Source organism: Lissotriton helveticus, chromosome 1_2 (genome assembly GCF_964261635.1).
Source record: "Lissotriton helveticus chromosome 1_2, aLisHel1.1, whole genome shotgun sequence".
In the NCBI taxonomy this organism is placed as follows: domain Eukaryota; kingdom Metazoa; phylum Chordata; class Amphibia; order Caudata; family Salamandridae; genus Lissotriton; species Lissotriton helveticus.
In genome coordinates this window covers 280,637,296-280,663,779 of record NC_136058.1, presented here as the reverse complement: position 1 = coordinate 280,663,779, position 26,484 = coordinate 280,637,296, and the positions used below count along the sequence as shown (strand labels likewise).

General features: G+C 47.1%; 1 long non-coding RNA gene across 1 annotated transcript in view; it reads left to right on the top strand.

The window, feature by feature from the left end:
* LOC144801122 (uncharacterized) overlaps window positions 1-22,445 on the top strand; it is a 507,427-nt gene extending 484,982 nt beyond the window's left edge. The window contains exons 2-3 of the long non-coding RNA XR_013604998.1: window positions 16,401-16,460; window positions 21,684-22,445. This is a non-coding gene — a long non-coding RNA (uncharacterized LOC144801122). The remainder of the gene's footprint in view (window positions 1-16,400; window positions 16,461-21,683) is intronic.
* The last annotated feature ends 4,039 nt before the right edge of the window (window positions 22,446-26,484 follow it).

Genomic DNA, 26,484 nt, shown 5'->3' with positions numbered 1-26,484 from the left:
TGCTGCACTTTTTGGCCTCTGGGACATTCCAACCAACAACAGCCAGAGTCGGTGGAGTATCACAGGCAGCCGTCTCAACCTTCCTCCCCACTGTCTTGGATGCCATACTCAGCCTGATTCCCCAGCACCTTCGCTTCCCCAACACTGCGCAGGAGCGGATTCCATGCCATCGCTGGCTTACCGCAGGTGATGGGTGCAATTGATTGCACACATGTATCATTTGTGCGCCCTGCGGACAGCGCACATATATAACGCAACAGGAAGCACATTTATTCAATGAATGTGCAGGCAATAGTGGACCACCGCGGACTGTTCACAAATGTCAAGAGGGAGGATGTAAATATGTTGCCTAGGTACTGATACGGGGGCACAAAAGCCATGGACACATCACATTGTGCCACATGCGAATGTACTGTGTACGAGGATGAGGCATACTGGCTCCACTGCTTAGAGCATGGGTACTCATAGTATGGCCCACGGTCCGCCAGCTGCCCAGCAAGCCTTTCTTGGTGGGCCCCGGACGTTGCACACATCGTACCTGTGTATGCTTCATCTTAAATTTTCGGAGAGTGACAGCAAACACCACCGCAGCTGCGCAGACTCTGCAAGACTCTGCTCCATGAGTGCTGTGCGATTCCAGCGATAGTCAAAGTGGAGATGCAGGGGTGCAAAGAGGTGAAATATAACAAAACCGTGTTAACAAACAAATGGTCTATTAAAGACCTGTGATGTACTGGGCTGCGGCTGTGTGTGTGCCCAGGAAGCTGTTTCAGCCCAGGCTGCCAGGGTGTGGGGTGTTGACAGAGGCAGATAGAGGGAAAGAGACAGAGGGAGTGAGACAACGGGAGGAGTGCGACAGAGGAAGGAGGGTGACAAGGAGGGTGACAGGGAGGACGACAGCGTGAGGAGAAGGCAGAGGGAGGGAGAGACAGAGGGAGGGAGAAGGCAAGAGAGGGAGACAGGGAGAGAGTGAGATGGAGAGAGAGGGAGGGAGATGGAGGGAGGAGGGAGATTGAAGGAGGAGGGTGAGGGAGGGAGGAGGGCAACGGATGGAGGAGTGCGACAGAGGGAGGAGGGTGACAGAGGGAGGACGACAGAGGGAGGGGGAAACAGGGAGGGGGAAACAGAGGGATGGGGAGACAGAGGGAAGGGGAGACAGAGGGAGGGGAGACAGAGGGAGGGAGACGGAGAGAGATGGAGACAGAGAGGGAGGAGGAGGGAATGGAGGGAGGAGGGCGACGGAGAGAGGAGGGTGATGGTGGGAGGAGGGTGACGGTGGGAGGAGGGCGACGGAGGGAGGGAGACAGAGGGAGGGAGAGACAGAGCGAGGGAGAGAAACAGAGAGAGGGAGGGAGAAAGAGAGGAGGAGGGAGGGAGGGAGAGAGGGAGAGCAAGCGAGCGAGAGCAAGATAAAGATGTGTGTATGCTGGTTCTGGTGGCTTAGTGAACGAGGGCGTCCGCTGCAGGGCCTGTGTTCAACCTCTTGGTTTTTTTTCTTATTCCCTTTAGCCCCTCCCCCTTCCCCTCTGACCCTGCACCCACTGGTGCGGCCCTCTGCCACAAACCACACTGTAAATTTGGACCCAGAGAGAAAGTTTGTGAGTACCCATGCTGTAGAGTAACCCCCCACTCCGGACCATCCATTTAGCTAATCAAAGTCATCCTCACTGGTATCCCAGTCCGGTGTGTGGTCACATTCTTGAGTAAAATGATTATGTCGCTGTTCCTGTTGCTGTTGACCTATTAGGGTGACCCAATGTTGCATAAGTACTCACACATGTAAAATCAGTGTGTAAAGTCAGAGGTTTGTTGTGACCAAGGTTGTAACAATGCACCCTCATTGTAGGAAGTGCATTGTGGGGCAAATGTGCATGTGTAGTCAGAAAAATGTGTCATGAAACAATCATTTAGCACCAGTGGTGTTGACTGCAGTGTTGTGTGTGCTGCTGTTGATCGGACTCAGCTACACATATTTCTCATTGACCCACTGGTGATATGGTGTGTCATGTGATTGAGTAAGTGGATGTGTATTTGGTCACTACTTGTGTGTTGAAATAGATTTGTTAAATGGTAATCCATGACAAATGCCAAGAAGTGTGCAAAGGTGAGCAAGCCGATGTGCATCAGTGTATTGAAGATTGTGGACTGTCTGATCTTGTCAACTATTCCACATAGTATCAATTATTTTGATAATCTGTGTCATGTGAGTATGATGATCTGCTAATGGCAGATGACGCAGGCCACGACGTTTACGTTGCGTCACGTGTTAATGTTGATGTTGTGTGGAAACCTTCACTGTCCCCAGTGGGCCCTGCAGGTGAGGTGGCTGCAGTCTGTCCCTTTGTTCTATCCCTGGACATACAATTGCGTGGCCTGTGTGGTGTCACAAGTCTGCCATCAGCATGAGAATCATGGCTGATTGTGAGCTGTGTCAGGTGTGGCCTATGTCATTTTAACATACACATGGCGGTGACTGCGAGGAGTGTGGATCAGTGTAATGGCTAGATGGTAGGAAAGCCTGGCTGCCTGTGGGTGTCCGTGTTTCTGGTGCAGGTCTCATCCACATTTTGTACACTAGTAGTGACACTCATATAACCGTGCGGCAAACACCAGCAAAATGGATGGTTGGTGGATCAACACTGAGGCAATGTAGTCATCATTGATGTCGCTAAATAGCCAGGGTATGTGGGTTTAGTTCCCCACACAAAGTGTGTTTTGTTCTGTCTACATACGCTCCCTATTCTCTGTAGCACCTTGCCCATGAAGCAGAACAATGCTGGAACATATTGTGTGTTTAGAAAAAACAATAAATGATCTAAATTATAAAAATAGCAAATTTCACAATAGACAAAACTGTCAACACAGCCAACATAGTATGCCTAATGAATCATGTACCCATCTCCCCTTCACATGTCATAGGTGATCAAGGATATGCTCTCTGCCCTTGGATGATGACACCCATGCGAAACCCCACCACCCAGGCACAGAGGCAGTACAATGCTGCACATCAACGCACACGTGGTATCGTGGAGCGTACATTTGGCGTGCTCAAATCACGTTTCCGTTGCCTGGATATTACAGGTGGCAAACTGCTGTACAGCCCTCAAATGATAAATAAAATCATACTAACATGTTGTGTATTGTACAACATTTGTGTTCGCACAAATGCCTCCTGGATCCAAGTGCCTGCAGCACCGGGCAATGACCAGGATGATGAGGAAGATCAGCAAGGTGGCCCACACCCCAAAGCCACTGCTGCTGGAATTGCCCAAAGGGACAGGATAATAAACAATTACTTCACTTGAGCACATCACATTGTGACTGACAAAAACAGGCATGTATGTGGAAAATTACATCAATACCTGGTTGTGACAATAAACAAACTCAACACACATACCCGGTCTGCAAGTCACTCTCCTGCATCAGTATATCACAGTGAAATGTTACAAGTGTAAAATAATTGCAAATAAGAAAACTCTACGTAAGGAGGGGGATGTCTTGAAAGAGAGGGTCGAATCTTTGGAGAATTATTCAAGGAGGAACAATCTTCGGCTTCTGAAAGTCCCGGAGGGGAAAGAGGGGGGAGATATTAGAATCTTTGTGACCACGTTACTGAAAGATTCCCTAAACTTAGATGATGCAAACGAGTTATTGGTCAATGACATTCAGAGGGTACATAGAGACCCCTTCCGCCTTAATCCAGGTAGAACCAAACCCAGGAAGATACTTGTGAACTTTCTTACGTACACTTTAAAGGAAAACATATTGAACTTGGCTTTGAAGTTTAAATGACTTAAGGCTACAGACTTTTCCTTTGAAGTCAGATCAGATCTCTCCAAAACCACCTTAGACCGTCAATGGGAGCTGGGGCAAAGAATGGATAAGTTTAGGGCGGTTGGGGCCACGGTCCAGATGAGGTTCCCTGCCTTTTTGAGGGTTATGTACAACAATAAAATGTACAATATTCGTTCACCCCTCGAGGCAGACGAGTTGCTTGGGAAATTGGAAGATGGTTAGATACGCAAAGTCAAACTATGGTATCGACCCCTGCTCATGACAGTAAACTAGTAATTTCTCTCCTGTTTTTGCGAACATTAATCTAACAAACTTATCCCAAAAAAAAAATGTTTAAAGTCTTTTTGGTGAATAAACGGGAATCAAAGAGTGCGTAGGAGAGCATAGTTAATTAAAGCATAGAGCATACAAGGGGAAAAAAAAAGAAAATGGGAAAAAGAGAAAAAGAGAAAAAATATATATATCTATACTACTATTATAAAGGAAGAACTTTGAGGCTTTGAGGCGGGTAAACTCGGGAACCACAGCGCCAATCCACACACCTGATACATCTTTGTAATCCTCAGGGTGTGCAGATGGACATAGGCTATATGAAGTAAAAAAATACGTTATATTTAAAAAAATTACATCAAAAAAAGTAGTCCCTGAGAAGTAGCGCCGGCCGCGACCTGCGTGCTCACGTCAGGAGCGCGAGGAGGAGCGGCGGACATGGCGCGGGGAAGGAGCGGTGATGAGCGGACAGTGAGGAGCAGCGGACCGGGCAGACATGGCGCGGGGGAGGAGCGGTGACGAGCGGCCGGTGAGGAGCAGCGGACCGGCGGGAAGAGAGGTGAGCAGCGGAGCGGTGAACTGAGGAGCGGCGAAGAACAGAGGTGAGCGGCGGAGCGGTGAACTGAGGAGCGGCGGCTGAGGTAAGGCTCCGGGGGACAATGTCGGGGCAGGCGGGGGTCGGGGCAGGCGGGGCACGGGGACTTACGCACATTCTGTTGACAGACCGTGGTTGAGGCCTTTGCATAGTGGTAAGTGAAATGAAATGAAATGAAATTGGATTTGTAAAGCGCATGGCTGCCCGAAATCGTCCCAGCGCTGCCTAACAAATAACAGAAAACTCAAAAGGAACAGAAAATTTTAAGGAGTTTTAGGGAAAAGAAAAGATTTAAGGAGCTTTCGGAATTTGAGGAGGGAAGGTTCAGTGCGAATGTGCCTCGGGAGGGCGTTCCAGTTCTTCGCCGCATTCACAGAGAAGCGGCGGCCTCCCGTGCGGGCCTTCCTTACTCTGGGAACTATGGCAAGATTTTCAAGGTCCGATCGGAGGGCCCGAGGGGGTCTATAGGGACAGATTAGGCTCCTCAGGGCCGGGGGACCTTTGCCTTGGAGTGTTTTGTGGACCATACAGGATGATTTAAAGGCAATTCGCTCGCGTACTGGAAGCCAGTGGAGAGCTCTCAGCAATGGTTTGGCAGATGCTCTTCTTGAGGCGCCCATGAGCATCCTGGCAGCAGCATTTTGCACCCGTTGTAAGGTGTTAATGGTGGCTTCTGGTGCTGCCAGGAGTAGCGCGTTGCTGTAGTCCAATCTGGACAAAATCAATCCCTGGATCAATAATTTCCTGGACTGAAAGGGTAACAGGTAGAGAACTTTCCGCACTGTTCGGAGCAAGCCAAAACATACGCCTGCGACTTTCTGGGCATGTGACCTAAAGGTTAGTTCGGGCTCAAACCAAACCCCTAGGCTTTTGATTTTATCTTTTGGTGGGGGCAACTCGCCCATACAGGGCGGCCAAAAGGCTTTGGGCAGGGATGTAAATTTGTGGCCTAGAAAAAGGATCTCGGTTTTTGCTCCGTTCAATTTGAGCTTAGAACTGGTCATCCAGGAAAAGATTCCAGTGAGGCAGGCCGAAAGGTTATCTGAGCATGCCACTTGTTGCGTCAGCGAGACGACTAATTGGGTGTCATCTGCGTAGGTGACGCATTTAATCCCGAAGGGGGCTACTACCTCCTCCAGTGGGGCCATATACGCGTTAAACAAAGTAGGGCTCAGTGATGAGCCCTGGGGAACTCCACACTGGAGGGGGGTAGATTTGGACATGACGCCGTTTTCCCAGATCCTGAATGCTCATTTGTCCAAAAAGGATTCAAGCCATCCCAGGGCTGATCCTGCAATCCCCAGTCTAGCAAGACGGTGGACTAGTATTTTGTGGTCCACCGTGTCAAATGCGGCGCTTAGATCCAGGAGGATCAGAACTGCCGATCCCCCTGAGTCTAAGATGCATCTTGCCTCCTCAGCCACCACTATAAGGGCTGTGTCAGTGCCCTGTCCTGGGCGAAAGCCCATTTGCGAGCCACTCAACAGGCCATTACTTTCTAAGAACCCCGAAACCTGCTGGTTAACAATTTTCTCGGCTATTTTTCCTAGACCAGGTATCAGGGAGATCGGGCGAAAGTTGGCTAGGTCGGCTGTGTCTAGGCCCGGTTTTTTTAGAAGTGTTTTGATTCTGGCCTGTTTCCAGCTGGGTGGAACCACCCCGTTGGTAAAAGAGGTGTTTAGCAAATCCGTTGCGAGGGGGGCGATGGTGTCTGCGGCTTGTTTAAGGATGTACATTGGCGCCGGGTCAGAAGGGGAACCGCTCTTCACGGCAGAAAGCGTGTTACGAAAATCATCCTTAGTGATGCATCTAAGGGCATCCAGCCGGGGCGCAGTAGTCAGGGCCAGGAAGGCTTCGTCACCTGCAGTGGGGACAGTCTGTGGTAAACTGTCAAGTATACGTTGTACCTTGGTATCAAAGTACTCTGCTAACAGGTCGCACCTAGCTTCAGTGCATTCCTGATTGCTAGTTGGGGTGGGTGTTTTAAGCAGTTGCTTTACAATTTTGAAAGTACCTTTGGAAGAGTTGGCAGAGAGGTTAATTTTATCCTCAAAGAAGGACACCTGAGTTTTCTGTCGTGCAGCTTTATATAATCTCAGGGCAGCCTGGTAGGAGGCTTTACTGTTGACTGCCCAATCCTTCCTCCAAATGCGTTCCATCTTTTTACAACTCTTTCTGAGATCTCTCAGTTCGGTGGTGTACCACGGTGATTTGAAGGTACTGCTTTTTTTGTGATCTTTTTAAGGGGCAGGACTACGTTCAGGGAGTCGTTGAGCCAATTCTGAAAGTTTACATCTGCTACCAGTGGATCTAAATCTGCCACAGGGGCCGTTTGTTCTAGGGCACAAATCCATTCTTCCACCGATAGTTTTGGCCAGGCTCTCTGTAATATACGAGGGCGGGGAGCACTTCTCTCTTCTATAGAAATTTTCAAAGAGAAAGGGACCATAAAATGGTCAGACCATGGCAGTGTCACCCAAGCGGGCTGCGTTGATAGGTTCACCGGATTTCAAAAATCAAACACCGGAACATTGCATAAACAAGGAAGTAAGACTGCAATTTATCATCAATCAGTGGGCACAGAATGACTTAACCAAAAGTGATCAGCATCATAGAAAACACTAACAGTGAGTCACTAAAAGGAATTAAATGCAACGTTTACACACAGTGTCCTCTGTTTTATACTGCCATAATTGTGTACTTTTCAGCATTTCACAAGGTAAGCCTCTGGGGGACAATGTCGGGGTAGGCGGGGGTCGGGGCAGGCGGGGGCCCAAAATGCTGGACAATGTCGGGGCAGGCGGGGGTCGGGGAAGCCTGATTGCTCCCTGACAAGGTCGGGACGGGCTGCTAGTATATATATATATATATATCTACATATATATATAGATATATATATATATTCTTACTAGCAGCCCGTCCCGACCTTGTCCGGGAGCATTCAGGCTTCCCCGCCCCCGACATTGCCGAGCAGCCCGTGCCCCCGCCCGCCCCGTCCCCCGCCTGCCCCGACCCCCACCTTCCTTGTAGTCTGTTGTGTTGTAACTCCCCGTCCCCCGCCTGGCCCGACACCCGCCTGCCCCGACATTAACTCCCCGTCCCCCGCCTGGCCCGATACCCACCTGCCCCGACATTGTCCCCGGAGCCTTACCTCATCTGCCGCTCCTCAGTTCACCGCTCCTGGCCGCTCTGCTCCTCACCGCCTGTCTGCCGCCGCTCCTCCCCGGCGCCATGTCCGCCTCTCCGCTGCTCGCACCGCCGCTGACCTGTCCGCAGCTCCTCACGTCACCGCTCCTCCCCCGCGCCATGTCCGCCGCTCCTAGGACACCGCTCCTCCCCGTGCTCCTGACGTGAGCACGCACGGCACGGCCGGCGCTACTTTGGAGGGACTACTTTTTTTTTAATATACATTTTTTAAATAACGTTTATTTTTTATATTTATATAGCCTATAACCATCTACACACCCTGACAATTTCAACGGTGTATCGGGTGTGTAGATTGGCGCAGTGGTTCCCGAGTTTACCCGCCTCAAGCCTGAAAGTTCTTACTTTATTATAGAAGTATAGATAAATAACTAATAGCACCGGAGTTTTTAGGAAATTGCACAAAAAATCGTTCACTTCTGGGAGCTTTCTATGGTAAAGTTTCTACTGTTGAGTGAGATGGTTAGTTGGCACTTAGGGAAGATCATATAAAGAGGGGTGAGATGGAAGGGGTAGAGGGAAGACGCAAAGATGGCCGTCCATCGAGCCATTGAGAGTAATGGAGGGTTTTCCAGGGGGGGGGGGCACAGGGGTGAGGGGGTAAAAATGATAAAAGTCCTCAGGAGTCAGTCCTCATTATGGGGAACTTAGTGATGGATTGCTTTAGTCCGTACTACCAGAAGGATCTTAGGCAGCGGGTGTTTTTTGAAATGTGGGGCTTCCAAGGCAGGAGACTGGGGGGGGGGTTGAGATGAGGAAATCAGGATGACCTTCTTTAGTGTTTTTATCCTGGAATGTTAATGGCCTGCGTGTAAGGAGTAGAAGGAATAGGATATTACCGTACCTGAGAGACTCTCCCGTGCAGGTCATCGTCATTCAGGAGTCTCATCTACTTAAAGTAGAGGTTCACGATATGCTGAAGAATCAGATATAGGTCGATAAGGTTGTCTGTACTGACCTAAATGCAAATATAAGAGGGATTCTGATGATCTTCAAAAAACAAGCTAATGCTCAAATTCTTGATTACAAAGAGGATCATGGTGGGAGATGGCTCATAGTAAAACTCTTAATAAAGGAGGTGACATATATCATAGTGGGTTACTATAGACCTAGACCTAACCAAGACGACCCATCTTATCTAAAAGCAATTTATAACCAACTGATCGATTCCCAGGACCCTATTATATGGGTAGGGGACTTTAATATAGTCCTTAATCCTAAATTAGATAAGTCGCCTAAATCAAGAGCCCATACGCTATCTGAATCAAGGCAAGCCTTGGTGGCTATAATGGATTCGCTGGGGCTGGCTGATGTTTGAAGGGAAAGATCCGGAAATAGGCTGGGGGTCTCTTATCAAAATTTTAAATATAAGCATAAGTCAAAGATTGACTATGCTTTCTTTAGTTACTCCTTGAAGGACTTGTTAAGGGAGCTAGACTATCTTCCCCCACACCTGTCTGACCATTCAGCTATCAGGTTTAATTTTTAAAAAAAGATAAACAGATGGTAGCTCCCTCCTGGTCTTTTGACCGTACGATCTTACTAGAGGAGGAAGAGAAAGGGTTCCTGTTAGAGCAGGTGAAGTCCTTTTTGGAGGTAAATTTGGGATCCATAGCAATAGTATGGGACACCCTGAAAGCATATTTGAGGGGGTGTATAACAAAAAGAGCCACCCACAGACGGAGGGTCTACAGGGAGTCAATCAAGAATCTTGAGCAAGAGCTTCTCCTCTTAGAGCAAAAGTCTGGTTCTGCCATGGCCTCAGCAGAAGATCTAGGAAAACAGGTTGAGTTGAGAAACCAGCTGGAGAAAATATTACAGGAAAGAGTGGCTAAAAGATGGGAAACGAGTAAGATCTCGAATTTCGAATTTGGGGAAGCTGCAGGGAAAATCCTGGCCTGGAAAATAAAATCAGACCAGGCTAAAAAGCATATCAGAGAAATCAAATTAGAAAGAGATATGGCTTCGAGAACCTTGAACAAGGAGATAGGGGAGGCTTTCCACAAATGTTTTCAAAATATCTATAAGGAGGAAATCAGCAATGATCCAGAGGCCAGGGAGGAGTGGCTAGATAAGGTTCTCTTACCAACTTTATCAACAGCACAGAGGGGAGATTTGGAGAAAGAAATGTCAGAAGAGGAGGTGGGGGAGGCCATTGGTCATATAAAGCAAGGTAAAGCGGCAGGCCCTGATGGCCTACCCGGAGAACTGTATCGGGTGTTAAGTTTAGTCATAGTTCCATCAATGACGGCCCTCTTTAATAGCATCTTATTGAGAGGTGAGTTTCCCCCCGAATCAAGGAGTGATGCAACGATCGTTCTGATCTCCAAGCCTGGTAAAGATCCGACGGAATGTGGCTCTTATCGCCCGATTTCGCTCCTAAATAACGACTATAAGATCTTTACGTCCATCATAGCATCTAGATTGGGTGGCGAAATCGGTTCGATAATTCATCGGGATCAGAAAGGGTTCATAAAAGGACGCCAGCTGGTGGATCACACCCATGACTTGGTGGGAGCAATAGATATTGCCGCCACCTTCGAGCTCTCACTGGCTACCCTCACCCTGGACACCACTAAGGCCTATGATAGGGTCAATTGGCCCTATCTGGCCGCGGTAATGAAGAAATTTGGGTTGGGAGAGCTCTTTTGTCGGGTTGTTGATCTTCTCTATAGGAACCCACGGGCCAGATTGTTGGTAAATGGGACCTTAACTGACCCCTTTACAATTACTAGAGGTACCAGGCAGGGCTGCCCGCTCTCCCCCCTCTTGTTTAATTTGTACATAGAAGTGTTTGCACAAATTCTTAGAGAAGATCAAGATATTCCTTCATTTGTTTTCAGGGGGTGGGAGAAACCGGTGGCCCTTTTTGCAGACGACATCCTTATCTATACGTCTGACCTGGATAGATCATTCCCTATAATAATTAAGAGGGCAGAGGAATTTGGATTAATTTCGGGCTACGAAATCAATGCCACTAAAACGGAAATCATGATGTGGAACATTCCTAATTCTCACCTAACCACAACCTCTTCTATGAGATACTTGGGAATATGGATTACCCAAGACATCGGGAATATTGTCCAGACTAATCTAGATCGAGTCTCCAAGGATTGTCGGAAGCTTTTAAACTCTTGGGCCTTTCTTCCACTGTCTTTACTTGGAAGAACTAATCTTGTCAAGATGTCTATTTTGCCAAAGTTTACGTTTATTTTTAGTACCATCCCCTTGACATTTGACCCTAAAAAGCTGGATAAATTCCAGCGGGAGATTAATTCTTTTGTCCGGAATTACAAGGGATCTAGGCTGGCCTGGAAGAAGTTGAGGAGAAGGGAGGGCTTGCGTTGCCAGATTTGTTGTATTATGCATGGGCATTTCAGCTGACATACTCCAGGATGCTATTGAAAACACCTTCGGGATCATCTATGGGAGTAATGTACAAGGCCATGTTAGTTGGGGCAGAACTCCCCTTTGATGGATTTCTATTTAAATATGGGGACCAGAAATTCTTTAAAAAAGTTAGATTAAAGACTTTACAGTCGGCTGCAATTTCTTGGTTGCAGATAAGGAAGAAGATAGGGCTCTCCTATTTTTCTAACTTTGCCCCATTGTGGGACTCCCCGGGGCAGCCACTATGTTTGCAGGATAGCCTTGCAACTCCCTTAAAAGAGGCTGGGATTACTAGATGCGGGGAGATATTGGTTGAAGGGAAGTTACTAGAGTGGGAAGGGTTACGGGACAGGGTGGGCCCAACCCTATCTAAATTCAAATATATTCAGCTAGATAGTGGGGGCCGAGCCATGGCTAGGAGGGGAGTCCAGTTGGCGATGCCCAGTAATCTAGAACAACAGTTGGTAGAAAGGCTAGAAGGTGGAAAAGAGGTGGCCACTTGGTACTGGAATATAGTTGAGGAGGTAGATGGCGAATTTACTCTGCCAGATGAGCTTTGGGGAGAGGAAATAGATACGCAATGTGAGGACTTATGGATAAGATCCTTTACGCTACTGTATAAGTCAGTCAAACCAGCTTGGCTGAGACGTAACCATTTGTTCACAGTTCATCGTGCCTACCTCTCCCCTCTTAGGCTTTCAAAATTCCAGCCAGGAAAGAAGTGCAACAAATGCAACCTTTTGGAAGCATCGGACATACATGGATTGTCCCGCTATCACACTCTTCTGGGAGGAAGTAAAAGCCTCGTTGGAATCTATGCTGAATATAACATTGACTATTTCCCTCCAACTAATAATTTTTGGACTAGAGGAAAGGGTAATTGGCCAAGCCAAAACTTTCCTCTTTTATGCAGTCTTGCTGGCAAGATGTCAAATATGCAAATATTGGGTACAGGCAACTACCCCTACACACGCAGGTTGGATAACTTCACTATATGAAATTTCCAAGGTTGACTTGGCTAGAACCTGTAGTAAAAGAAATCTTTCTTTTTGGGACATATTGGTCAAATGGAGATAGGAGTTCCGTTTTTTTTTTTTTTTTTTTTCCCCCCGGGTCCTATGATTATGCCTACCACACTCCATGGACCTTGGGTCAGTGGCTTCTTCGGTAACACATTTTCTGGTCCCTCAGGTGGAAACACCTTGTTGGAGTAATAATGGGTTCGCTCCTTCTCCTCCCTTTTCCAGCTTTATAGGTTGTCTCCCGCTGCTAAGATAATCGTGTCTGGGCTAGTGAGGACATAAGAGTACGGTTTACCTCAAAGGGTATGACACGCATGGTGGTTGGCACCTCGTTATGGATGGAGGATATGGCAAATGAGGACACAAAAAAAAATAATAATAAATAATTGCAAATAAGAGTCCAAAAGTAAAATCATTCTGTGTATGTTTCATCATCACAGAGATGCCATACTGTGTCAATCGAGCACAACTTGACTTTACAAGGAATTAAATCTGGCACACAATTCAACAATGGTTGTGTCAAATAGGATGTAAATCATGATTCACAGGGTGAACTTTCCATGACAAATTGAAAAGTATAGGTTTGTAAGTGCTAAATAATGCATCTTAAGGCAAATCCTGTGTCAAATTTCACTGTTAAAGCTGTGAAAAGGGGGAGTAATCAGAAAATTGGATGTGGAATGGGGCTAAAATCTGAAAAGTGGGCTTGGGATGGAGTGCAATTCAGAAAAATGACTAAGAAATGTAGTTCAAATCTGAAAGTGGGTGTGAACTGTGGGTCTAAGCAGAAGAATAGGTGTAAAATTGGGGGTCAAATGGGAAAAATGGGTCATAAATTGTGGGCAAATCTGAAACGTGGGTGTGAACTGTGGGTCTAAGCAGAAAAATTGGTATGAAATTGGGGGTAATTCTTGGAAATTAGCTCTGCATGCATCTGAGACATAGAATGAGTCACCAGCAGAGCACACATTCACACCATATCCGGACACCTTCATGAAGACCGTCATGATCTGTCTCTACTTTGAACAAATCGGATCATTGGCAGTATGACCCAACAGACAAGACAAACTAACTGACCATCTCCCTGCACCTCGTGGTGGATAAAGTCACTGAGAGACTCGTAAACACCCAGCTGACTGGCTACATTGAAGAGAACTCCATCATGGACCACTCCCAGTCGGGGTTTGGCATCAAGCACAGCACCAATAATGTACACCATGCTGCCAACAATGACATACGCAGGCCACTTAACCTGGGTCACATTGTGGCCAACACATCCTACTACACTTCTACGCAGCCTTAAAACCATCTCACACCGCACACCATACGCCACAATCCAAGACCCGGGGATAAGAGGAACCGCCCTCTCATGGATCCACTCCTTCCTCTATGCAACTAGCCAAAATATCACACACACACCCTCCTTCTTCAAACAAACAGAGACCAACTGTGGAGTACCCCAGGGACTGTCACTAAGACCTACGCTTCTCAACATCTACATGGCCACCCTCACCGCTATTGCCAGCCAGCATGGGCTTAGCATATCATCACACACAGAGGACACACAGAACATCCTCTCCCTCACAAAGAAAGTCTAAGAGACAAAAGCCTGCGTCCAGAAATGAATGTCGGAACTTGCTGATTGGATGAAAACCATTTGCCTAAGCTCAACTCAGAGGAGAATGACCTCTTCATCCCTGGTCCATCTACATGCGCATGGGAGAACCCCTGGAGGATCTCTGGCCTTGTGAGGCTGCCCTCAGTGACAGACCACGCACGCAACCTCAGCACCTTCCACGACTCCTCCATCACCCTGACCTGCCAAATCAACCCCATTGCCTGCAACAGCTACAACTGCATCCTGATCCAATGCAATAAATTGCAATGGGTAACACCATAATGACTAAAAAATGTAAACACTGCACTCATCACCAGCAGACTGGAGTATGGCAACGCACTCAACGGAGGGATAAACCAAATGCAACTACACAAGCTAGAAAACACACTGAAGGCTGCTGACAGACCCGTCCTCAGAACCCCATCTCACAAACCCATTAGCAAACACATACCAAACATCCACTGGCTCACCGTCAAGAATAGAGTAACCGTCAAAGTACTCAGACACACCTACAAATCATTCAACAGCATCGGACACAAAGACATCCACGAGAGAGTCACCCCAACATCCCCAAGAGGGACAGCTGCTCCGCCAACCTTGACCTCGCACACTCGCTGGATCCGCGCATCCAGGGCAGGAGGAAGACCTTTCACCCATGTTACAGGCAAAGCCATGAGCAAAATGGCAGTCATCAAACACTCCACCACCATGTACGCTTACATGCGGAACAACTAAACCTGGCCATTTGACTGCGATGGAGCTGCACTCTCACTCACCCACAGAGACTTGTGAGCATCATGGGTGAGTAGCGTAAATCATGCCCACACTCATTGTCTGATTGATCAGCGCACATACTCATCTCCCACAGACAACCACACGTGAGTAGTGCCCTGACAAATCACATAATTATTGGAATTAATTATTGCGAAAGTTGCAATGGAGATGGTGATCATACATTTTGCATGCAATTTAGGCTGTCAACTGTCGTGAAATATAAAAAGTAGGCTGTCGTCATTGTGCAAAGCTATCTTTACATTGTACTATTGTGCTTAGATTTTACATTTGGTCTGTGTCCATCTGGGTCTCAAATTGGTCTTAGCGTGAAAAGTTAACACCCAGGCGATGTTTTCATCATCCACACTATGGAAACCTTCATCAGACAGTACAACATCATCAACTCATCACAATACAGCATCAAGTTAACCCACACTCTATGAACCGCCATCCTCAACGCAAGGGATGACATCTGCACCCTCCTGGACAAAGCAAACAGTGCTTCCCTCATCATACTTGACCTCTCTGTGTTGTTCAACACTGTCTCTCAACACACACCAATGTGCAGACTCCATTACGTATGGATCCAAGAGAAGGCCCTCACCTGGATCTGCTCCTTCCTCTACAGACAAACGCTATGTAAAGTTAGGACTCCTAACTTTAGGACTCCTAAACTGAGAAAAATCCTAATTTTAAGACTTTTGGTATTCACAGAAGGCATTTAGGAGTCCTAAAGTGAGGAGTCCTAACTTTACTACTACTAAATTAAGAAAAATCCTAATTTTAAGACTTTCGGTATTCACAGAAGGCATTTAGGAGTCCTAAATTGAGAAAAATCCTAATTTTAAGACTTTCGGTATTCAAGAAGGCATTTAGGAGTCCTAAAGTTAGGAGTCCTAACTTCTGTGAATACCGAAATGAGTAAGCGTCTTCTGTGAATACCAAAATAAGTAAGTGCCTTCTGTGAATACGAAAATGGTAGTAAGTTTAGGATTTTGTCTTAAGTTAGTTCTGTAAATCGGGCCCTATGTGTCTACACATGATGTGGTCACATCAGACACACAATGCTGCATCATGTTGACAAGCATAGGGGGCTATTATGGGTGACCCGCAGCGCATGATCAACACTTGGCAATGTGGTGCCAAAGTTTGAACAGTTGGGCAAAGACTGTGTGCAGGATGCCGTATGTGTGTGTCCAGTAAGGGTGACTGTACATGTACAATCAGAGCCATTGTGTGTGTGACATATGTGCGGGACAGAACCCAATGTGAAAATCACAGACCTACATGAAAAGTTGAACCGGACCTACACTGCCCCTGTGCATGGTTAATGTGTGGTAATGTCCTTGTGTAGTCAAAGGACACTAAGGAAATATGACTGCTCCAGAATGTCATACATCACAAATCTCTGTGTAACTGCCTCTTTCAAACTACTGAGATGCCATCATACGCAGAACAATTTTGATATCATGCCTGTGTAGAAATGGTACCTTGAGATTGCATGACACAACTCATATGTGCATGTCTTTTAGCACTGATGTTTTTTGTGGCCCACCACTGCATTCACAGGTCGTGTGTGCATGGCAGTCAAAGTCAACACGTCATGTGGCCAACATGTTATTCACCTCCACAGTGATGTTGCTTTTTTAGTGACTGTAGTGTATTTCATCATGAATATGTCACGTTTGTTTATGTCAGGTAACAACACATATTTACATTTGTTCACTCACAGTTGGTCGTCAACCCACCACACAGGGGGACATAGACAGATTCCGGGACCCACACGCCACTGGTGAGTATGGACCAGAAGTATTGCCATGGTGTGGTGTCATGAATGTCAGTGCCAAATGCTACACGTTTAGCAGTATGGGTGTGTATTGCATGTCACTTGCCCACAATGTGAAGATGTATTTGTTTAATCAGATTTGTCTACAAATTAGTAGGTGAAGGTGGGGCAATGCATCTCATTCACAGTTGTGACTTTGCCCATCAATAGACAGTGATACACCTTTCAATTCCTGTGCATGACATCTAGCACCTAATCACGCAAACCAGTCATTTTCAAACGAGTTGTATTGGCAATAGGCTCCTTGATGTTAGCACCTGTTGAGTTGTGCTGCATAGTCAATAAGAAAAACAGAACAGGGTGGCTGGACAGGATTATTCGTGAAACAATTCCCCAGACACACAGTCAATCTGTACCGTGTGACCACTGGATTTAATTTTCCAAACAAGTTTATTTTTCTTTTTTACATTTATCAGCAATTTTTTGAAACACAAGCACAAACAAAACCACTGTCAATTCAAAAGGTTCATATATACAGTATCTACAAATGCACACATTTACAAATTTACAACAAAGAATCAAACAAAAGATTGGTTAGACACACCAAAAGACAATCACAAATGTATAATAATTCAAATAAATTGCAATTATATACAGTGCAGAGATTAATCCATAAGCGAACAAACGGGAACCAGTCCTAGAGATTGAAAAAACCAAGTGACAGGCGGGGTTGAGATCAAAAACAAGCCTGCCTGTCAACGAAAGCCTGTGGTGTAATGTTAAATAGGGTTGCAAGGCTAGGATACAGAGTGGTGGTATGATTTACATCCTAGCGGCACCCTTTGTTGTAGCCACAGGGTGGTATTGTCGACGCGTTTCGAACCTAAGTATTCAAGGTTCTCTTCAGGACAGGGACTGGGAAACAGATTCTGCAAAAAAGTACAGAATTTGGTGTCAGACGTACATTGACGTACTGTAAAATGCCTACTCAGACTCCATGAGATGTGGAAAGTATTTACCTGCACGCGGGCACAAAGGTTGCCGTGGCGTAGGTATGTCGTGTTCACACCTAAAAGACATATATAAAGGTGCTTAGTGCACGGGAATTAAAAGGGTCGCACTAGGAAAGGCGAACGGGCTGTCCTATGTATGAATCATACCTGCAATAGGCGCAGAGCAGGACTTAAGGCGTGGTGTCAGGCTTCAGAAGCTTGCAGGTATCAGGGCGGCTCACATTATTTTGCGCGTGTAGGTCTAGATGGGTGATACAAAATCATGTATGGAATATATATCTCTCAAGGCATGGGTGCACAGCACAACACCCCCCCAATCGCCAAGAACGACTTGCGCGAGGTTCCTACCTGGCTATGCAGACCACAGGGAGGGAAGCGGCCGGTCACTGGCCTCAGTTCAGGCCGGCAGTTAAAGTTGGCCCGCTGAAAAAAGAGAGAAACCCTTTGTGAGCGCCAGGGTCAAGAGGCAGCAGCGGAGCTGGTTACAAACCGCTGCGCATAGCAATGCTTACTTTTCTGAATGAAGTAATCAAGCCACAGAAGGTCCGTGTTGCTCACTCTCTCCCAGGAACAAGCTGTCTGTAGGTGGAGCGCCGGGACACCAGTGGGTGTTTTGAATCCAGTTCACAGTAACAGGGGGTGTGGTCAAAAAACGGAATGGAGCCCCTAAGAATGCTGGGATCTGTAGTTTTTGGGAACACTGAAGACTGGCCTGTCGGCTGATATTATACAAGGAAGCCTGCCCAAAGCCTCGCAATTTCATAATTCTACAGGCGTGCAATTTGTAGATGGGACGCCTGGACACCAGAAGGTATTTTGGATCCGGTTCACAGTGACCGTGATGCCCCTGAGGAATGCTGGGATCTGTAGTTTTGATGCAACTAAAGACTAGCGTCTCGGCTGATATTATGCTTGGAGGCATGCCAGAAGCAACCCCATTTTCGTAATACAACTGCTTGCTCAACTGATTTTCATGACTTTCCTCCCCGCACATGGGCATATTTACAAGGTCAATACCATGAGCCACATTTACACAATAACACTCTATTTCATCATATCCCTTGTTTTCCCCAACATGGTGCATGTACATATACACATCCAAACGCGACATTCCTCCCCGCGCATGGGCATATTTACAAGGCCACTTTAAAAAAAGACATTTTCATCAGTCGAAATGAGCAATATTTACACAATATCACTACACGTCCTCATACACGTTGTTTTCACTACAGTAGTACATGCCAATATACCCATCTAGCACATGAAAATTCTGAATTCATTGTACATTTCAGAGTTCTGAACAGCAATAATTGCATTGCACCCATAGACACTGCCATGACTCAAAAGACAAGGTGACTCAATACTAGACCTTGTGCGACTCAGTGGATATTGTTAAAAACGTGAGTAGAAAATGGAAAATAAATGTAGAATTATGAAATTGCGAGGCTTTGGGCAGGCTTCCTTGTATAATATCAGCCGACAGGCCAGTCTTCAGTGTTCCCAAAAACTACAGATCCCAGCATTCTTAGGGGCTCCATTCCGTTTTTTGACCACACCCCCTGTTACTGTGAACTGGATTCAAAACACCCACTGGTGTCCCGGCGCTCCACCTACAGACAGCTTGTTCCTGGGAGAGAGTGAGCAACACGGACCTTCTGTGGCTTGATTACTTCATTCAGAAAAGTAAGCATTGCTATGCGCAGCGGTTTGTAACCAGCTCCGCTGCTGCCTCTTGACCCTGGCGCTCACAAAGGGTTTCTCTCTTTTTTCAGCGGGCCAACTTTAACTGCCGGCCTGAACTGAGGCCAGTGACCGGCCGCTTCCCTCCCTGTGGTCTGCATAGCCAGGTAGGAACCTCGCGCAAGTCGTTCTTGGCGATTGGGGGGTGTTGTGCTGTACACCCATGCCTTGAGAGATATATATTCCATACATGATTTTGTATCACCCATCTAGACCTACACGCGCAAAATAATGTGAGCCGCCCTGATACCTGCAAGCTTCTGAAGCCTGACACCACGCCTTAAGTCCTGCTCTGCGCCTATTGCAGGTATGATTCATACATAGGACAGCCCGTTCGCCTTTCCTAGTGCGACCCTTTTAATTCCCGTGCACTAAGCACCTTTATATATGTCTTTTAGGTGTGAACACGACATACCTACGCCACGGCAACCTTTGTGCCCGCGTGCAGGTAAATACTTTCCACTTCTCATGGAGTCTGAGTAGGCATTTTACAGTACGTCAATGTACGTCTGACACCAAATTCTGTACTTTTTTGCAGAATCTGTTTCCCAGTCCCTGTCCTGAAGAGAACCTTGAATACTTAGGTTCGAAACGCGTCGACAATACCACCCTGTGGCTACAACAAAGGGTGCCGCTAGGATGTAAATCATACCACCACTCTGTATCCTAGCCTTGCAACCCTATTTAACATTACACCACAGGCTTTCGTTGACAGGCAGGCTTGTTTTTGATCTCAACCCCGCCTGTCACTTGGTTTTTTCAATCTCTAGGACTGGTTCCCGTTTGTTCGCTTATGGATTAATCTCTGCACTGTATATAATTGCAATTTATTTGAATTATTATACATTTGTGATTGTCTTTTGGTGTGTCTAACCAATCTTTTGTTTGATTCTTTGTTGTAAATTTGTAAATGTGTGCATTTGTAGATACTGTATATATGAACCTTTTGAATTGACAGTGGTTTTGTTTGTGCTTGTGTTTCAAAAAATTGCTGATAAATGTAAAAAAGAAAAATAAACTTGTTTGGAAAATTAAATCCAGTGGTCACACGGTACAGATTGACTGTGTGTCTGGGGAATTGTTTCACGAATAATCCTGTCCAGCCACCCTGTTCTGTTTTTCCTATTGTTGAGATCCGGGTTGGTCAGATGTAGGATCCAATACCTTTACTGTTTCACAGCATAGTCAATAAAGCACACCTTCATGCTGTGTATATCGTCCAAAGTGTGTGCAGTGGGTGTTGTGTTGTGGACAAGGAGGCAGTGCTGTTCAGGCCGTGCAAGCTCATACATGTTTGCACAGTGAAATGTAAGGTATGCTGCATTGCAGCTTCACAGAAGTGGAAGTGTGTGGCTCATAGCAAAACTTATCAATGGAATGTTACACACACATTCGACAGATGTGTATATCAATTGCATTTGCATCTTTGTGCACTGCAATGGTGTGCTCAGGCTGTGTCCGTGGTGACATACCATGCTTGACCCTGGATCATGTGTACAAACTCCTCTGTCACAATTGGTGACATCACCCATCAAGCATTTTCTATGCATGCTTTCCCTCTGCCTCATCTGATGTCACATTGATTTGGCAATGCGGGGCTCTACAACACTCTCTGTGAGTAGGCATTTGCCCACAGAATAACCCAACCCTCATGACCCCAGGGTACGTACCATTACTATGTGTAATCCATTCTAACTATTTGTGTTGTGAATGCACGTGTGTTCTCATCAACTACGCAGTGGAATTAGTGGTTACAAGACATGCATGAGTGGCATAATTGGTTAAATGATGTCTGCCCTTCGCAGTGTCAAGAAGTCAGACATTGTATAGTGATGGTTGAGTGAGTAACAGCACATCATGTAAATGTCAGCGTTCATACTACAAACATGTTTCATGTGTGATGGGTGATGCAGCAAAATTCAAAATGTGAGTAGGGCTGTCCCAGTCTTGTTCCTGTGCATGTAGGCTGAGCTTACAATAGGTTGCCATTCACACCTGCACACAGCCACATTTGCACCCATGTGCAAGAGTGCCAGTCTTGGCACTGACTCAATGAACTGCACACAGTTGCTGGTGGACACATATGGCTGCACATGTGCATTGTACAGAAGTAGCAGCAGTGTGCAACAGGATCGGATGAGGGTGGTGCTCGGCACGGAGGGCTAATGCCTCCCTACTCGAGTCAATTGTACATGTCACCCACACTCAGGGTGCACAATAGTGCCATGTTTTTACCGTCTCATTAGCATTTAGATTTGTCAGTACATGTCCCCTGCCCTGCACTGTCATGTCAGTATCCACAGCCTGTAGTGAACAAAACATGCATTGACATATGTTTGGACAGGTCACTTTGTGACTTAACTGAGTTAGGCTGGTGTGCTGCCTCCCATGTTGTTTTGAAGTTGGAACATAGATTTCATGTTGGACCATGACATAGTGTGATTGCCTTGAAATTAACATTCACCATATTTTACAGACATGACCCCTGCACAGATCTATGCTTTCCAGGTTGCTAAGGACCGCTACCACCATGTCCGCAGAGTCAACAAGGGGTTCCGACAGATGGCGAGGAGGCACCGGGATGAAAAGAAGGCTGGAACCTGGAACGCGCTGCCAGAATACGCCCTGATCAGCCCACAGCCCATCCCCTCAACCTTTGGTGCCAGTGTGGGCCAACAGTCACTTTATCCCCCTCAGACCACACCCGCCCAGGTGCCAGTCCCCCCTTCACCTGTGCCTCAGGTGGCGGAATACATTTCAGAGGTGTTGCGTGTGGCCACAAGAAACAATACTTTGTTGACTGACATTCAGAGGGAACTACTGTACCTGAACGGGCAGATCCACGAGATACGTGCACATCTTGGACTACCTTGATTCCTCACCATGTTGTCCCCATCCCCCTCTTCTCCCTTCCCGCAATGTTAATATTTTTATTAGATGTGTTGTTAGTGATATTTGTTATTTTTTAGGTAGAGTAGTTTTAGCAAAGGCATAGGTAGTTTTAGAATCTGACTTTTTTCTATAATAGATTAATATAGTAGTGGGGGTAAGTTTCTTTTATCTTTGTGTGGGGGGTTAATGTCCGTTTTAATTAGGTGTACTAGTGATTAGTTAGTGTAGCATGTGTAGTTAGATTTAAGATATTTGTAGGTGTTTTAGATTTAGTGATATTAGTAGTGCTTAGTAGTGTAGGTCATTATAATGTTCCATTTATATAATAAATACTGTTACATTTTAATTCTGCTTGCACTGATGTCAGGGAGGATGCTGAGTGTGGGCATTGCTCCATTGTATGCAACTCGTGCTATCTGTGTAATAATCCTTGTATGTGTAACTATGTTTGAGACCTGTTACTTAGCAGGATGTATAGTGTCCAGAAACCTTACATGTGAGCACAGTTAACTTGCATGGCTGACAGATTTGCAAGGATTGCTCACGGCCTAGTCTAGTGACATCTATTTGGTGAAGCACAACATCTAAAGTGAGATGCATAGAGTTAAACTGCACATTGTTGCATATTTGCAAATCAACTTAGGCACATAGCATTGTGAGTCTGTCAAAGTTGCTACAGTTATCCATCACGGAGATGTTTGTATCCCCCGGCTAACACAAATGACCTGAGAGAACACATCCGATGCTCCAGGCTTGGAGTCAATCTCCATTGCACAGACCTTGGCACACTTGATGTGTGGTGCCAGTGCACCAGCTTGCTTTGCCTTCCATGTTCCTGTGCATGGTTGACCATTCTTGTTTACTTGCATGATGTAGGTCTAATGTGTGTTCATTGTTAACGTCACAGGGCACAACTGTGTTTGTGAATCACATGAGTCATGTGGTACAGACTCATGACTTTGGAATTGAGGTCATTCACCATTCACAGATGCCATTGATGTTTGCACTGTTAGGTAGACTGACATAACTTCTACTATCTTCCTTTGATGACACCCTTAATAAGGTAAGTGATGCTTTAGTCACTGATGACGTTTTCTTGCAGGGACACTGTTCTGCATCACCAAGGTGGTGACTTGTTGCATTGCTCCCTGTACCGACAGTGTCATAGCCACTCATCCCAGCTGTTTGTTGTTGCATTGGCTCATAGTGAGGACACACTTGAAATGTTGCACCAGAATCACACTAGATGTAAAATGCAGTTCTCCGGACATCCATGGACATATTGGCCAATATGCTGACAGTCTGCACAGTATTAGAGGGCTCAGAATTTATTTGGCATTGTTTGTGCACAGGTAGTGAGAGAATTACGCTTAGCACTTTGACTACAGTCACTATCGTGGACTCAAATATAGTGTGGCTGACTTTGTAGTACCATATATGTATGTTACACATGTGACCTTAGGTCACCTCATCAATGTGAATCTGCTGTGCAGCATCTAGGGATGTATGCAATGCGCAACGTCACGAAAAGCTTCGTCCACCACGCCCAGTGTAAGTAGATGTGCCAGTAGAATATGGTTTGCTATCCTTCTGGGGGACACTACTTGTGTACTGCGACTGACTTGTACATGTTATCACACATGCATTTATCAACAATGGACGTGGGTCAGAGTTGGTACATTGCTAGATTACTCTATCTGATAAATGTGGGCACAGCATCTTAGCTCGTGTACTCTTGTTTTAACCCCTGTGCACCTTCTCCACTGTCTGCCTTCTGAAATTTCTTTGGTACCTTGTTTACAGATATAAGATTATTTTGACCACTGTGCCCCCTTCAGCTTCATTTGATAGTATTCCTCCTTTTCAATATTTAGCCATGTACTGTTTATATCTTTTTCACGCACATCTCCGCCCTCACTTCCCGCAGCAGCATCCCCTGCATCCACGCCTCCACGCACGGCAATTTTACCCGCTACCCCTCACAGTTGCTCTTCCCTCCAACCTCCCCTTCTTATGGCAGCCACTGTGTGTCCACATCGCAGGGACGCCTTAGGCGCACATTATGCATGCCCATCTGTGCCCGTCTGCGCCTTGACCACGCACAGCACCAGCACTCCTGGCACACACAGATTCCACAAAACACAATGCCACTACGGTGCCAGCAGCCTCCACACACTCAACAGAGGACAATAATACACCTGCTTCCGAGCGTCACCGGAACACAAACAAGGACCCTTCTCATGTTGGATCTGCAGCTCCACCAGCTTCCAATCCACTAATCCACCAAACCGTGTGAGAACCCAACTACCTCAGATCCATTCTTCTCAACACACACTCTGCCCGCAAACACGCCATTGAACTCTGGGACCATTGTCACGTCATCCCCAGGCGTAGCCTTCCTGATGGAGACCTGCCTGAACTCCTCCTCAGCACACAACATCGGCATTGCCATCCTGGACGGTTACAAGAGCATCTGCAGGGAACACACCAACGGAGTAGGTGGATGAATTGCCGTCCTCCACAGGAGCACTCTCAGAGTCTCAAACAACACCAACGACGTCCTCAGCAACGCTGAACACATGCACTTCATGATCCACACCGATCCCAACACCACCCTCAGAGTAACATTTGTGTACAGACCCCAATCACAGTTCAGCTACTACATTGCCTACTTCGTCAGTACACACGCCCTTGCCTCCACAGACGACATCCTTCTCTGTGACCTGGAGTTCCACCTTGGGAACAACACCACCACCAACTCCACGGCCCTGATTGACCGCCTCGCCAGACTCCGACTCAGACTACTCCTCACAACACCCACCCACTCTGTCGGCAAAAGGATTGACCACATCTTCTCCGCAACCTCACACGTCTCCTTCAAACACACCACTGAACTCCACTGGACTGCCCATCTACGCATCCACTTTACCGTCCGGCACCCCACCACACACCACCGCACACAACAGATCCCCCGCCACTGCTGGGGCAGAGTCACCGAGGACCAGCTAACCACCACCCTCGCCCGTAGCCCAAACAGCTACCATGCCGACCCCCACCGCCCACAACCTCAGACAGTGGCTCGATGCCTGCACCAACCAACTCCCCAACCACAAAACCCTCAAACAGACACACCAGCAAATAAGCCATCAGGTTCACTGAGGACCTCCGGGACTCCAAGCAAACGTGCCGAAAGCCAGAGGAGGAATGTCACCGTGTACAGACAACGGACAGCTACGCAACACCCAAGAACGACACCCGCATACACCATCACCTCATCTGATCCTCAAAAGGACCTCGTTCTAAGACCACCTAGGCGACTACAGCAACGAAACTGCACTCATCGCCGCCAACAATGACATCAGGGCCCTGCTGGTCAACGTAGAAACAGCGTCCCTGATCCTCCTGGACCTGTCAGCCATCTTCGACACTGTCTGCCACCGCACACTACGCACACACCTCCATGACGCAGAGATATGAGACAAAAACTCTGGAGCTGGACACCTCCTTCCTCTCCGGCATGACCCAGGACATCCGACTCCCCCTTTCAGCAATGAATGCACCACAATCATGTGTGGCAGACCCCAGGGCTCGTCCCTCAGCACAACATTGTTCAACAGCTACATGTCACCGCTTGCCCATGTTGCCTGACAGCATCACCTCTACTTCATCTCCTACACCAACGACACCCAGCTGAGCCTCTCCCTCACCAAGGACCTCCTCACCGCCACAACCAACCTCCCTGTAGGAATGAGAGCCATCGCTGAGTGGATGGAGTACAGGCACCTGGAGCAAGACTTTGACAAGACGGAATTCCTCTTCCTCGACTCCGCATCCTCAGCTTGTGACGACTCCTGGTGAACAACCGCACTGGTAACAGCTCCAACAACAACCAACCACGCACATAACCTGTGCTTCTTCCTCAAATCTACTATCTCCGTGACAATGCAGGTAAAGGCCATCTGCTCCTCCAGCTTCAACACCCTCTGCATGCTCCGCAGGACCAACAGGTGGCCCCCCACCGAAACAAGGAGAAAGGTCTCCCAGGCCCTCAGCAGTATCAGGTTGGCCAAATAAAACACCCTCTCTGCAGGCCCCTCAACCAAACTCCTGAACCAACTTCTACGCATTTGAAAGGCCTCTGCACGCCTGATCATCGACATTCCTCGCAGCTGACACATCACACCCCACCTGTGAGACCTGCACTGGCTCACCGTCAACAAGAGGATCACCTTCAAGATCGTCACCTACGCACACAAGGCACTCCACAACACAGGCCCAGCATGCCTCAACCGACGACTCAGCTTCTACACCCCGAACATGCCATCTCCGCTCCGCCAACCTCGCCCTCCCAACACTACCCCGCATCTGGAGAGCGACCTCCGGTG